Source organism: Hemiscyllium ocellatum, chromosome 21, assembly GCF_020745735.1.
Source record: "Hemiscyllium ocellatum isolate sHemOce1 chromosome 21, sHemOce1.pat.X.cur, whole genome shotgun sequence".
Taxonomy (NCBI): domain Eukaryota; kingdom Metazoa; phylum Chordata; class Chondrichthyes; order Orectolobiformes; family Hemiscylliidae; genus Hemiscyllium; species Hemiscyllium ocellatum.
The window spans coordinates 63,652,353-63,668,330 of record NC_083421.1 but is presented as its reverse complement, the minus strand read 5'-3'; positions in this window follow the sequence as shown (position 1 = coordinate 63,668,330).

Here is a 15,978-nt window from a genome sequence, read left to right as displayed (position 1 = left end):
GGGATTGGTTAATAATTCAGTACGGATAGGTGCTGGAGAGATATTGGTCAATAATGGGCGGCACGGTGGCACAGTGGTTAGCACTGCTGCCTCACAGCGCCTGAGACCCGGGTTCAATTCCCGACTCAGGTGACTGACTGTGTGGAGTTTGCACGTTCTCCCCGTGTCAGCGTGGGTTTCCTCCGGGTGCTCCGGTTTCCTCCCACAGTCCAAAGATGTGCGGGTCAGGTAAATTGGCCATGTTAAATTGCCCGTAGTGTTAGGTAAGGGGTAAATGTAGGGGTATGGGTGGGTTTCGCTTCGGCGGGTCGGTGTGGACTTGTTGGGCCGAAGGGCCTGTTTCCACACTGTAAGTCTAATCTAATCTAATCTAAAAAAAACTCATTAGGGTTAGCTGCTGGGGAGGGATTGGTCAATAATTCAGAACGGATAGCTGCTGGAGAGAGATTGGTCAATGATTCAGTACGGATAGCTACTGGAGAGTGATTGGTCAATAATTCAGTACGGATAGCTGCTGGAGAGTGATTGGTCAACAACTCAGTACGGATAGCGGCTGAAGAGGGATTGGTCAATAATTCAGTACGGATAGTTGCTGGAGAGAGATTGGTCAATAATTTAGTATGGATAGCTGCTGGAGAGTGATTGGTCATTTCTTCAGTACGGTTAGTTGCTGAAGAGGGATTGGTGAATAATTCAGGATGTGAAGCTGCTGGAGAGGGATTGGTCAATAATTCAGTACGGATAGCTGCTGGAGAGAGATTGGTCAATAATTCAGTACGGATAGCTACTGGAGAGTGATTGGTCAATAATAGAGTACGGATAGTTGATGGAGAGGGATTGGTCAATAATTCAGTAATGATAGCGGCTGAAGAGGGATTGGTCAATAATTCAGGACGGATAGTTGCTGGAGAGGGATTGGTCAATAATTCAGTACAGTTAGCTGCTGGAGAGGGATTGGTCAATAATTCAGTACAGATAGTTGCTGGAGTGGGATTGGTCAATAATTGAGTATGGATAGATGCTAGCGAGGGATTGGTCAATAATACAGTATGGATAGATGCTGGCGAGGGATTGGTCAATAATTCAGTGCGGATAGGTCCTGGAGAGATATTGGTCAATAACTCTCTATGGTTAGCTGCTGGGGAGGGATTTGTCAATAATTCTGTACGGATAGCTACTGGAGAGTGATTGGTTAATACTTCAGTACGGATAGTTGCTGGAGAGTGATTGGTCAATACTTCAGTACGGATAGCTGCTGGAGTGGGATTGGTCAATAATTCAGTACGGATAGCTGCTCGAGAGAGATTGGTCAATAATTCAATACATTCAGCTACTGGGGACTGATTGGTCGATAATTCCGTCCCATTAGTGAATGGAGAGAGATTGGTCTATAATTTAGTACGGATAGCTGCTGGAGAGGGATTGGTCAATAATTCAGTTCAGATTGATGCCGGGTGCGGGATTGGTTAATAATTCAGTTCAGTTAGCTGCTGGGTAGTGATTGCTCCCTAATGCCGTCGTGTTAGTTGCTGGAGAGTGATTGGTCAATACTTCAGTACGGATAGTTGCTGGAGAGCGATTGGTCAATAATTCAGTACGGATAGCTACTGGAGAGTGATTGGTCAATAATTCAGTACGGATAGTTGCTGGAGAGGGATTGGTTAATAATTCAGTACAGTTTGCTGCTGGAGAGGGATTGGTCAATAATTCAGTATGGATAGCTGCTGGAGAGGGATTGGTCACCAATTCAGTATGGATAGCTGCTGGAGTGGGATTGGTCAATAATTCAGTATGGATAGCTGCTCGAGAGGGATTGGTCAATAATTCAGTACGGATAGTTGCTGGAGAGGGATTGGTCAATAATTCAGTACGGATAGCTGCTGAAGAGGGATTGGTTAATAATTCAGTACGGATAGCTGCTGGAGAGTGATTGGTCAATAATTCAATACGGATAGTTGCTGGAGAGGGATTGGTCAATAATTCAGTATGGATAGCTGCTGGAGAGAGATTGGTGAATAATTCAGTACAGTTTGCTGCTGGAGAGGGATTGGTTAATAATTCTGTACGGATAGCTGCTGGAGAGGGATTGGTCAATAATTCAGTATGGACAGGTGCTGGAGAGGGATTGGTCAATAATTCAGTACGGATAGTTGCTGGACAGGGATTGGTCAATAATTCAGTATGGATAGCTGCTGGAGTGGGATTGGTCAATAATTCAGTACGGATAGCTGCTGGAGAGAGATTGGTCAATAATTCAATATGTTCAGCTACTGGGGACTGATTGGTCGATAATTCCGTCCCATTAGTGGCTGGAGAGAGATTGGTCTGTAATTTAGTACGGATAGCTGCTGGAGAGGGATTGGTCAATAATTCAGTACGGTTAGCAGCTGGAGAGGGATTGGTCAATAATTCAGTACGGTTAGCAGCTGGAGAGGGGTTGGTCAATAATTCAGTATGGATAGCTGCTGGAGAGGGATTGGTCAATAATTCAGTACGGAGAGCTCCTGAAGAGGGATTGGTTCAATAATTCAGTACGGATTAATGCTGGACAGGGATTGGTTAATAATTCAGTACGGATAGGTGCTGGAGAGATATTGGTCAATAATGGGCGGCACGGTGGCACAGTGGTTAGCACTGCTGCCTCACAGCGCCTGAGACCCGGGTTCAATTCCCGACTCAGGTGACTGACTGTGTGGAGTTTGCACGTTCTCCCCGTGTCAGCGTGGGTTTCCTCCGGGTGCTCCGGTTTCCTCCCACAGTCCAAAGATGTGCGGGTCAGGTAAATTGGCCATGTTAAATTGCCCGTAGTGTTAGGTAAGGGGTAAATGTAGGGGTATGGGTGGGTTTCGCTTCGGCGGGTCGGTGTGGACTTGTTGGGCCGAAGGGCCTGTTTCCACACTGTAAGTCTAATCTAATCTAATCTAAAAAAAACTCATTAGGGTTAGCTGCTGGGGAGGGATTGGTCAATAATTCAGAACGGATAGCTACTGGAGAGTGATTGGTCAATAATTCAGTACGGATAGCTGCTGGAGAGTGATTGGTCAACAACTCAGTACGGATAGCGGCTGAAGAGGGATTGGTCAATAATTCAGTACGGATAGTTGCTGGAGAGAGATTGGTCAATAATTTAGTATGGATAGCTGCTGGAGAGTGATTGGTCATTTCTTCAGTACGGTTAGTTGCTGAAGAGGGATTGGTGAATAATTCAGGATGTGAAGCTGCTGGAGAGGGATTGGTCAATAATTCAGTACGGATTGATGCTGGAGAGGGATTGGTTAATAATTCAGTACGGATAGCTCCTGGAGAGTGATTGGTCAATAATTCAGTACGGTTAGTTGCTGGAGAGAGATTGGTCAATAATTTAGTATGGATAGCTGCTGGAGAGTGATTGGTCAATAATTCAGTACGGATAGCTACTGGAGAGTGATTGGTCAATAATTCAGTACGGATAGCTACTGGAGAGTGATTGGTCAATAATAGAGTACGGATAGTTGATGGAGAGGGATTGGTCAATAATTCAGTAATGATAGCGGCTGAAGAGGGATTGGTCAATAATTCAGGACGGATAGTTGCTGGAGAGGGATTGGTCAATAATTCAGTACAGTTAGCTGCTGGAGAGGGATTGGTCAATAATTCAGTACGGATAGTTGCTGGAGTGGGATTGGTCAATAATTGAGTATGGATAGATGCTAGCGAGGGATTGGTCAATAATTCAGTATGGATAGATGCTGGCGAGGGATTGGTCAATAATTCAGTGCGGATAGGTCCTGGAGAGATATTGGTCAATAACTCTCTATGGTTAGCTGCTGGGGAGGGATTTGTCAATAATTCAGTACGGATGGCTACTGGAGAGTGATTGGTTAATACTTCAGTACGGATAGTTGCTGGAGAGTGATTGGTCAATAATTCAGAACGGATAGCTGCTCGAGAGAGTTTGGTCAATAATTCAATACATTCAGCTACTGGGGACTGATTGGTCGATAATTCCGTCCCATTAGTGAATGGAGAGAGATTGGTCTATAATTTAGTACGGATAGCTGCTGGAGAGGGATTGGTCAATAATTCAGTTCAGATTGATGCCGGGTGCGGGATTGGTTAATTATTCGGTTCAGTTAGCTGCTGGGTAGTGATTGCTCCCTAATGCCGTCGTGTTAGTTGCTGGAGAGTGATTGGTCAATACTTCAGTACGGATAGTTGCTGGAGAGGGATTGGTTAATAATTCAGTACAGTTTGCTGCTGGAGAGGGATTGGTCAATAATTCAGTACGGATAGCTGCTGGAGAGGGATTGGTCACCAATTCAGTATGGATAGCTGATGGAGAGGGATTGGTCAATAATTCAGTATGGATAGCTGATGGAGAGGGATTGGTCAATAATTCAGTATGGATAGCTGCTCGAGAGGGATTGGTCAATAATTCAGTACGGATAGCTACTGGAGAGGGATTGGTCAATAATTCAGTACGGATAGCTACTGGAGAGGGATTGGTCAATAATTCAGTACGGATAGTTGCTGGAGAGGGATTGGTCAATAATTCAGTACGGATAGCTGCTGGAGAGGGATTGGTCAATAGTTCAGTACAGATCGCTGCTGGAGTGGGATTGGTCAATAATTCAGTACGGATAGCTGCTGGAGAGGGATTGGTTAATAATTCAGTACGGTTTGCTGCTGGAGAGGTATTGGTCGATAATTCAGTATGGATAGCTGCTGGAGTGGGATTGGTTCAATAATTCAGTATGGTTAGCTGCTGGAGAGGGATTGGTTAATAATTCAGTACGGATAGCTACTGGAGAGTGATTGGTCAATAATTCAATACGGATAGTTGCTGGACAGGGATTGGTCAATAATTCAGTATGGATAGCTGCTGGAGTGGGATTGGTCAATAATTCAGTTCGGATAGCTGCTGGAGAGAGATTGGTCAATAATTCAATACGTTCAGCTACTGGGGACTGATTGGTCGATAATTCCGTCCCATTAGTGGCTGGAGAGAGATTGGTCTGTAATTTAGTACGGATAGCTGATGGAGAGGGTTTGGTCAATGACTCAGTACGGATAGCTGCTGGAGAGGGATTGGTCAATAATTCAGTTCAGATTGATGCCGGGTGCGGGCTTGGTTAATAATTCGGTTCAGTTAGCTGCTGGGTAGTGATTGCTCCCTAATGCCGTCGTGTTAGTTGCTGGAGAGTGATTGGTCAATACTTCAGTACGGATAGTTGCTGGAGAGCGATTGGTCAATAATTCATCACAGATAGCTGCTGGAGAGTGGTTGGTCAATAATTCAGTACGGATAGCTGCTGGAGAGGGATTGGTCAATAATTCAGGACGGATAGTTGCTGGAGAGGGATTGGTCAATAATTCAGTACGGATAGCTGCTGGAGTGGGATTGGTCAATAATTCAGTTTGGATAGCTGCTGGAGAGAGATTGGTCAATAATTCAATACGTTCAGCTACTGGGGACTGATTGGTCGATAATTCCGTCCCATTAGTGGCTGGAGAGAGATTGGTCTGTAATTTAGTACGGATAGCTGCTGGAGAGGGATTGGTCAATGACTCAGTACGGATAGCTGCTGGAGTGGGATTGGTCAATAATTCAGTTCGGATAGCTGCTGGAGAGAGATTGGTCAATAATTCAATACGTTCAGCTACTGGGGACTGATTGGTCGATAATTCCGTCCCATTAGTGGCTGGAGAGAGATTGGTCTGTAATTTAGTACGGATAGCTGCTGGAGAGGGATTGGTCAATAATTCAGTTCAGATTGATGCCGGGTGCGGGCTTGGTTAATAATTCTGTACAGTTAGCTGCTGGGTAGTGATTGCTCCCTAATGCCGTCGTGTTAGTTGCTGGAGAGTGATTGGTCAATAATTCATCACAGATAGCTGCTGGAGAGTGATTGGTCAATAATTCAGTACGGATAGCTACTGGAGAGTGATTGGTCAATAATTCAGGACGGATAGTTGCTGGAGAGGGATTGGTCAATAATTCTGTACAGTTAGCTGCTGGAGAGGGATTGGTCAATAATTCAGGACGGATAGTTGCTGGAGAGGGATTGGTCAATACTTCTGTATGGATAGCTGCTGGAGAGGGATTGGTCAATAATTCAGTACGGATAGCTGCTGGAGAGGGATTGGTTCAATAATTCAGTATGGATAATAGCTGGAGAGGGATTTGTCAATAATTCAGTACGGATAGCTACTGGAGAGTGATTGGTTAATACTTCTGTACGGATAGTTGCTGGAGAGTGATTGGTCAATAATTCAGAACGGATAGCTGCTCGAGAGAGTTTGGTCAATAATTCAATACATTCAGCTACTGGGGACTGATTGGTCGATAATTCCGTCCCATTAGTGAATGGAGAGAGATTGGTCTATAATTCAGTACGGATAGCTGCTGGAGTGGGATTTGTCAATAATTCAGTACGGATTGCTGCTGGAGAGGGATTGGTCAATAATTCAGTTCAGATTGATGCCGGGTGCGGGATTGGTTAATAATTCGGTTCAGTTAGCTGCTGGGTAGTGATTGCTCCTTAATGCCGTCGTGTTAGTTGATGGAGAGTGATTGGTCAATACTTCAGTACGGATAGTTGCTGGAGAGCGATTGGTCAATAATTCAGTACGGATAGCTACTGGAGAGTGATTGGTTAATAATTCAGTACGGATAGTTGCTGGAGAGGGATTGGTTAATAATTCAGTACGGTTTGCTGCTGGAGAGGGATTGGTCAATAATTCAGTATGGATAGCTGCTGGAGAGGGATTGGTCAATAATTCAGTATGGATAGCTGCTGGAGAGGGATTGGTCAATAATTCAGTACGGATAGTTGCTGGAGAGGGATTGGTCAATAGTTCAGTACGGATAGCTGCTGGAGTGGGATTGGTTCAATAATTCAATACGGATAGTTGCTGGAGAGGGATTGGTCAACAATTCAGTATGGATAGCTGCTGGAGAGAGATTGGTTAATAATTCTGTACGGATAGCTGCTGGACAGGGATTGGTCAATAATTCAGTATGGATAACTGCTGGAGTGGGATTGGTCAATAATTCAGTACGGATGGCTGCTGGAGTGGGATTGGTCAATAATTTAGTTCGGATAGCTGCTGGAGAGAGGTTGGTCAATAATTCAATACGTTCAGCTACTGGGGACTGATTGGTCGATAATTCCGTCCCATTAGTGGCTGGAGAGAGATTGGTCTGTAATTTAGTACGGATAGCTGCTGGAGAGGGATTGGTCAATAATTCAGTTCAGATTGATGCCGGGTGAGGGCTTGGTTAATAATTCGGTACAGTTAGCTGCTGGGTAGTGATTGCTCCCTAATGCCGTCGTGTTAGTTGCTGGAGAGTGATTGGTCAATACTTCAGTACGGATAGTTGCTGGAGAGCGATTGGTCAACAATTCAGCACAGATAGCTGCTGGAGAGTGATTGGTCAATAATTCAGTACGGATAGCTGCTGGAGAGGGATTGGTTAATAATTCGTTACGGATGGATGCTGGAGAGAGATTGGTCAATAATTCCATCGTGTTAGCTGCTGAAGAGGGATTGGTCAATAACTCAGTACGGATTGCTGCTGGAGAGAGATTGGTCAATAATTCAATACGGATAGCTACTGGAGAGTGATTGGTCAATAATTCAGTACGGATAGCTGCTGGAGAGGGATTGGTCAATAATTCAGTAAGGATAGCTGCTGGAGAGAGATTGGTCAATAATTCAGTACGGATAGCTACTGGAGAGTGATTGGTCAATAATTCAGTACGGATAGCTGCTGGAGAGGGATTGGTCAATAATTCAGTAAGCATAGCGGCTGATGAGGGATTGGTCAATAATTCAGTACGGATAGCTACTGGAGAGTGATTGGTCAATAATTCAGGACGGATAGCTGCTGAAGAGGGATTGGTCACCAATTCAGTATGGATAGCTGATGGAGAGGGATTGGTCAATAATTCAGTACGGATAGCTGCTGAAGAGGGATTGGTCAATAATTCAGTAAGGATAGCTGCTGGAGTGGGATTGGTTAATAATTCAGTAAGGATAGCTGCTGGAGTGGGATTGGTTCAATAATTCAATACGGATAGTTGCTGGAGAGGGATTGGTCAATAATTCAGTATGGATAGCTGCTGGAGAGAGATTGGTCAATAATTCAGTATGGACAGGTGCTGGAGAGTGATTGGTCAATACTTCAGTACGGATAGCTACTGGAGAGTGATTGGTTAATAATTCAGTAAGGATAGTTGCTGGAGAGGGATTGGTTAATAATTCAGTACGGTTTGCTGCTGGAGAGGGATTGGTCAATAATTCAGTACGGATAGCTGCTGGAGAGGGATTGGTCGCCAATTCAGTACGGATAGCTGCTGGAGAGGGATTGGTCAACAATTCAGTATGGATAGCTCCTGAAGAGGGATTGGTCAATACTTCAGTACGGATAGCTGCTCGAGAGGGATTGGTCAATAATTCAGTAGGGATAGCTGCTCGAGAGAGATTGGTCAATAATTCAATACATTCAGCTACTGGGGACTGATTGGTCGATAATTCCGTCCCATTAGTGAATGGAGAGAGATTGGTCTATAATTTAGTACGGATAGCTGCTGGAGAGGGATTGGTCAATGACTCAGTACGGATTGCTGCTGGAGAGGGATTGGTCAATAATTCAGTTCAGATTGATGCCGGGTGCGGGATTGGTTAATTATTCGGTTCAGTTAGCTGCTGGGTAGTGATTGCTCCTTAATGCCGTCGTGTTAGTTGATGGAGAGTGATTGGTCAATACTTCAGTACGGATAGTTGCTGGAGAGCGATTGGTCAATAATTCAGTACGGTTAGCTACTGGAGAGTGATTGGTTAATAATTCAGTACGGATAGTTGCTGGAGAGGGATTGGTTAATAATTCAGTATGGATAGCTGCTGAAGAGGGATTGGTCAATAATTCAGTATGGATAGCTGCTGGAGAGGGATTGGTCAATAATTCAGTATGGATAGCTGCTGGAGAGGGATTGGTCAATAATTCAGTACGGATAGTTGCTGGAGAGGGATTGGTCAATAATTCAGTACGGATGGCTGCTGGAGTGGGATTGGTCAATAATTTAGTTCGGATAGCTGCTGGAGAGAGGTTGGTCAATAATTCAGTACGGATAGTTGCTGGAGAGCGATTGGTCAATAATTCAGCACAGATAGCTGCTGGAGAGTGATTGGTCAATTATTCAGTACGGATAGCTGCTGGAGAGGGATTGGTTAATAATTCGTTACGGATGGATGCTGGAGAGAGATTGGTCAATAATTCCATCGTGTTAGCTGCTGAAGAGGGATTGGTCAATAACTCAGTACGGATTGCTGCTGGAGAGAGATTGGTCAATAATTCAATACGGATAGCTACTGGAGAGTGATTGGTCAATAATTCAGTACGGATAGCTGCTGGAGAGAGAATGGTCAATAATTCAGTAAGCATAGCGGCTGATGAGGGATTGGTCAATAATTCAGTACGGATAGCTACTGGAGAGTGATTGGTCAATAATTCAGTACGGATAGCTGCTGGAGAGGGATTGGTCAATAATTCAGTAAGCATAGCGGCTGATGAGGGATTGGTCAATAATTCAGTACGGATAGCTACTGGAGAGTGATTGGTCAATAATTCAGGACGGATAGCTGCTGAAGAGGGATTGGTTAATAATTCAGTACGGATAGCTCCTGAAGAGGGATTGGTCAATACTTCAGTACGGATAGCTGCTCGAGAGGGATTGGTCAATAATTCAGTACGGATAGCTACTGGAGAGGGATTGGTCAATAATTCAGTATAGATAGTTGCTGGAGAGGGATTGGTCAATAATTCAGTACGGATAACTGCTGGAGAGGGATTGGTCAATAGTTCAGTACGGATAGCTGCTGGAGAGGGATTGGTTAATAATTCAGTACGGTTTGCTGCTGGAGAGGGATTGGTCAATAATTCAGTAGGGATAGCTGCTCGAGAGAGATTGGTCAATAATTCAATACATTCAGCTACTGGGGACTGATTGGTCGATAATTCCGTCCCATTAGTGAATGGAGAGAGATTGGTCTATAATTTAGTACGGATAGCTGCTGGAGAGGGATTGGTCAATGACTCAGTACGGATTGCTGCTGGAGAGGGATTGGTCAATAATTCAGTTCAGATTGATGCCGGGTGCGGGATTGGTTAATTATTCGGTTCAGTTAGCTGCTGGGTAGTGATTGCTCCTTAATGCCGTCGTGTTAGTTGATGGAGAGTGATTGGTCAATACTTCAGTACGGATAGTTGCTGGAGAGCGATTGGTCAATAATTCAGTACGGATAGCTACTGGAGAGTGATTGGTTAATAATTCAGTACGGATAGTTGCTGGAGAGGGATTGGTTAATAATTCAGTACGGTTTGCTGCTGGAGAGGGATTGGTCAATAATTCAGTATGGATAGCTGCTGAAGAGGGATTGGTCAATAATTCAGTATGGATAGCTGCTGGAGAGGGATTGGTCAATAATTCAGTACGGATAGTTGCTGGAGAGGGATTGGTCAATAATAGAGTACGGATAGTTGATGGAGAGGGATTGGTCAATAATTCAGTAATGATAGCGGCTGAAGAGGGATTGGTCAATAATTCAGGACGGATAGTTGCTGGAGAGGGATTGGTCAATAATTCAGTACAGTTAGCTGCTGGAGAGGGATTGGTCAATAATTCAGTACGGATAGTTGCTGGAGTGGGATTGGTCAATAATTGAGTATGGATAGATGCTAGCGAGGGATTGGTCAATAATTCAGTATGGATAGATGCTGGCGAGGGATTGGTCAATAATTCAGTGCGGATAGGTCCTGGAGAGATATTGGTCAATAACTCTCTATGGTTAGCTGCTGGGGAGGGATTTGTCAATAATTCAGTACGGATGGCTACTGGAGAGTGATTGGTTAATACTTCAGTACGGATAGTTGCTGGAGAGTGATTGGTCAATAATTCAGAACGGATAGCTGCTCGAGAGAGTTTGGTCAATAATTCAATACATTCAGCTACTGGGGACTGATTGGTCGATAATTCCGTCCCATTAGTGAATGGAGAGAGATTGGTCTATAATTTAGTACGGATAGCTGCTGGAGAGGGATTGGTCAATAATTCAGTTCAGATTGATGCCGGGTGCGGGATTGGTTAATTATTCGGTTCAGTTAGCTGCTGGGTAGTGATTGCTCCCTAATGCCGTCGTGTTAGTTGCTGGAGAGTGATTGGTCAATACTTCAGTACGGATAGTTGCTGGAGAGGGATTGGTTAATAATTCAGTACAGTTTGCTGCTGGAGAGGGATTGGTCAATAATTCAGTACGGATAGCTGCTGGAGAGGGATTGGTCACCAATTCAGTATGGATAGCTGATGGAGAGGGATTGGTCAATAATTCAGTATGGATAGCTGATGGAGAGGGATTGGTCAATAATTCAGTATGGATAGCTGCTCGAGAGGGATTGGTCAATAATTCAGTACGGATAGCTACTGGAGAGGGATTGGTCAATAATTCAGTACGGATAGCTACTGGAGAGGGATTGGTCAATAATTCAGTACGGATAGTTGCTGGAGAGGGATTGGTCAATAATTCAGTACGGATAGCTGCTGGAGAGGGATTGGTCAATAGTTCAGTACAGATCGCTGCTGGAGTGGGATTGGTCAATAATTCAGTACGGATAGCTGCTGGAGAGGGATTGGTTAATAATTCAGTACGGTTTGCTGCTGGAGAGGTATTGGTCGATAATTCAGTATGGATAGCTGCTGGAGTGGGATTGGTTCAATAATTCAGTATGGTTAGCTGCTGGAGAGGGATTGGTTAATAATTCAGTACGGATAGTTGCTGGACAGGGATTGGTCAATAATTCAGTATGGATAGCTGCTGGAGTGGGATTGGTCAATAATTCAGTTCGGATAGCTGCTGGAGAGAGATTGGTCAATAATTCAATACGTTCAGCTACTGGGGACTGATTGGTCGATAATTCCGTCCCATTAGTGGCTGGAGAGAGATTGGTCTGTAATTTAGTACGGATAGCTGATGGAGAGGGTTTGGTCAATGACTCAGTACGGATAGCTGCTGGAGAGGGATTGGTCAATAATTCAGTTCAGATTGATGCCGGGTGCGGGCTTGGTTAATAATTCGGTTCAGTTAGCTGCTGGGTAGTGATTGCTCCCTAATGCCGTCGTGTTAGTTGCTGGAGAGTGATTGGTCAATACTTCAGTACGGATAGTTGCTGGAGAGCGATTGGTCAATAATTCATCACAGATAGCTGCTGGAGAGTGATTGGTCAATAATTCAGTACGGATAGCTGCTGGAGAGGGATTGGTCAATAATTCAGGACGGATAGTTGCTGGAGAGGGATTGGTCAATAATTCAGTACGGATAGCTGCTGGAGTGGGATTGGTCAATAATTCAGTTTGGATAGCTGCTGGAGAGAGATTGGTCAATAATTCAATACGTTCAGCTACTGGGGACTGATTGGTCGATAATTCCGTCCCATTAGTGGCTGGAGAGAGATTGGTCTGTAATTTAGTACGGATAGCTGCTGGAGAGGGATTGGTCAATGACTCAGTACGGATAGCTGCTGGAGTGGGATTGGTCAATAATTCAGTTCGGATAGCTGCTGGAGAGAGATTGGTCAATAATTCAATACGTTCAGCTACTGGGGACTGATTGGTCGATAATTCCGTCCCATTAGTGGCTGGAGAGAGATTGGTCTGTAATTTAGTACGGATAGCTGCTGGAGAGGGATTGGTCAATAATTCAGTTCAGATTGATGCCGGGTGCGGGCTTGGTTAATAATTCTGTACAGTTAGCTGCTGGGTAGTGATTGCTCCCTAATGCCGTCGTGTTAGTTGCTGGAGAGTGATTGGTCAATAATTCATCACAGATAGCTGCTGGAGAGTGATTGGTCAATAATTCAGTACGGATAGCTACTGGAGAGTGATTGGTCAATAATTCAGGACGGATAGTTGCTGGAGAGGGATTGGTCAATAATTCTGTACAGTTAGCTGCTGGAGAGGGATTGGTCAATAATTCAGGACGGATAGTTGCTGGAGAGGGATTGGTCAATACTTCTGTATGGATAGCTGCTGGAGAGGGATTGGTCAATAATTCAGTACGGATAGCTGCTGGAGAGGGATTGGTTCAATAATTCAGTATGGATAATAGCTGGAGAGGGATTTGTCAATAATTCAGTACGGATAGCTACTGGAGAGTGATTGGTTAATACTTCTGTACGGATAGTTGCTGGAGAGTGATTGGTCAATAATTCAGAACGGATAGCTGCTCGAGAGAGTTTGGTCAATAATTCAATACATTCAGCTACTGGGGACTGATTGGTCGATAATTCCGTCCCATTAGTGAATGGAGAGAGATTGGTCTATAATTTAGTACGGATAGCTGCTGGAGAGGGATTGGTCAATGACTCAGTACGGATTGCTGCTGGAGAGGGATTGGTCAATAATTCAGTTCAGATTGATGCCGGGTGCGGGATTGGTTAATAATTCGGTTCAGTTAGCTGCTGGGTAGTGATTGCTCCTTAATGCCGTCGTGTTAGTTGATGGAGAGTGATTGGTCAATAATTCAGTACGGATAGTTGCTGGAGAGCGATTGGTCAATAATTCAGTACGGTTAGCTACTGGAGAGTGATTGGTTAATAATTCAGTACGGATAGTTGCTGGAGAGCGATTGGTCAATAATTCAGTACGGATAGCTACTGGAGAGTGATTGGTTAATAATTCAGTACGGATAGTTGCTGGAGAGGGATTGGTTAATAATTCAGTACGGTTTGCTGCTGGAGAGGGATTGGTCAATAATTCAGTATGGATAGCTGCTGAAGAGGGATTGGTCAATAATTCAGTATGGATAGCTGCTGGAGAGGGATTGGTCAATAATTCAGTACGGATAGTTGCTGGAGAGGGATTGGTCAATAGTTCAGTACGGATAGCTGCTGGAGTGGGATTGGTTCAATAATTCAATACGGATAGTTGCTGGAGAGGGATTGGTCAATAATTCAGTATGGATAGCTGCTGGAGAGAGATTGGTTAATAATTCTGTACGGATAGCTGCTGGACAGGGATTGGTCAATAATTCAGTATGGATAACTGCTGGAGTGGGATTGGTCAATAATTCAGTACGGATGGCTGCTGGAGTGGGATTGGTCAATAATTTAGTTCGGATAGCTGCTGGAGAGAGGTTGGTCAATAATTCAATACGTTCAGCTACTGGGGACTGATTGGTCGATAATTCCGTCCCATTAGTGGCTGGAGAGAGATTGGTCTGTAATTTAGTACGGATAGCTGCTGGAGAGGGATTGGTCAATGACTCAGTACGGATAGCTGCTGGAGAGGGATTGGTCAATAATTCAGTTCAGATTGATGCCGGGTGCGGGCTTGGTTAATAATTCGGTACAGTTAGCTGCTGGGTAATGATTGCTTCCTAATGCCATCGTGTTAATTGCTGGATAGTGATTGGTCAATACTTCAGTACGGATAGTTGCTGGAGAGCGATTGGTCAATAATTCAGCACAGATAGCTGCTGGAGAGTGATTGGTCAATAATTCAGTACGGATAGCTGCTGGAGAGGGATTGGTTAATAATTCGTTACGGATGGATGCTGGAGAGAGATTGGTCAATAATTCCATCGTGTTAGCTGCTGAAGAGGGATTGGTCAATAACTCAGTACGGATTGCTGCTGGAGAGAGATTGGTCAATAATTCAATACGGATAGCTACTGGAGAGTGATTGGTCAATAATTCAGTACGGATAGCTGCTGGAGAGGGATTGGTCAATAATTCAGTAAGGATAGCTGCTGGAGAGAGATTCGTCAATAATTCAGTACGGATAGCTGCTGGAGAGAGATTCGTCAATAATTCAGTACGGATAGCTCCTGGAGAGTGATTGGTCAATAATTCAGTACGGATAGCTGCTGGAGAGGGATTGGTCAATAATTCAGTAAGCATAGCGGCTGATGAGGGATTGGTCAATAATTCAGTACGGATAGCTACTGGAGAGTGATTGGTCAATAATTCAGGACGGATAGCTGCTGAAGAGGGATTGGTTAATAATTCTGTACGGATAGCTGCTGGAGAGGGATTGGTCAATAAATCAGGACGGATAGTTGCTGGAGAGAGATTGGTCAATAATTCAGTACGGATAGTTGCTGGAGTGGGATTGGTCAATAATTCAGTACAGATAGATGCTGGAGAGGGATTGGTCAATAATTCAGTACGGATAGTTGCTGGAGAGGGATTGGTCAATAGTTCAGTACGGATAGCTGCTGGAGAGGGATTGGTTAATAATTCAGTACGGTTTGCTGCTGGAGAGGGATTGGTCAATAATTCAGTACGGATAGTTGCTGGAGAGGGATTGGTCAATAGTTCAGTACGGAAAACTGCTGGAGAGGGATTGGTTAATAATTCAGTACGGTTTGCTGCTGGAGAGGGATTGGTCAATAATTCAGTACGGATAGCTGCTGGAGAGAGATTGGTCACCAATTCAGTATGGATAGCTGATGGAGAGGGATTGGTCAATAATTCAGTACGGATAGCTGCTGGAGAGAGATTGGTCACCAATTCAGTACGGATAGCTGCTGTAGAGGGATTGGTCAATAATTCAGTAAGGATAGCTGCTGGAGTGGGATTGGTTCAATAATTCAATACGGATAGTTGCTGGAGAGGGATTGGTCAATAATTCAGTATGGATAGCTGCTGGAGAGGGATTGGTTAATAATTCTGTATGGATAGCTGCTGGACAGAGATTGGTCAATAATTCAGTATGTTTAGCTGCTGGAGTGGGATTCGTCAATAATTCAGTACGGATAGCTGCTGGAGAGGGATTGGTCAATAATTCAGTACGGATAGCTGCTGGAGAGGGATTGGTCAATAGTTCAGTACGGATAGCTGCTGGAGAGGGATTGGTCAATAATTCAGTAGGGATAGCTGCTCGAGAGAGATTGGTCAATAATTCAATACATTCAGCTACTGGGGACTGATTGGTCGATAAT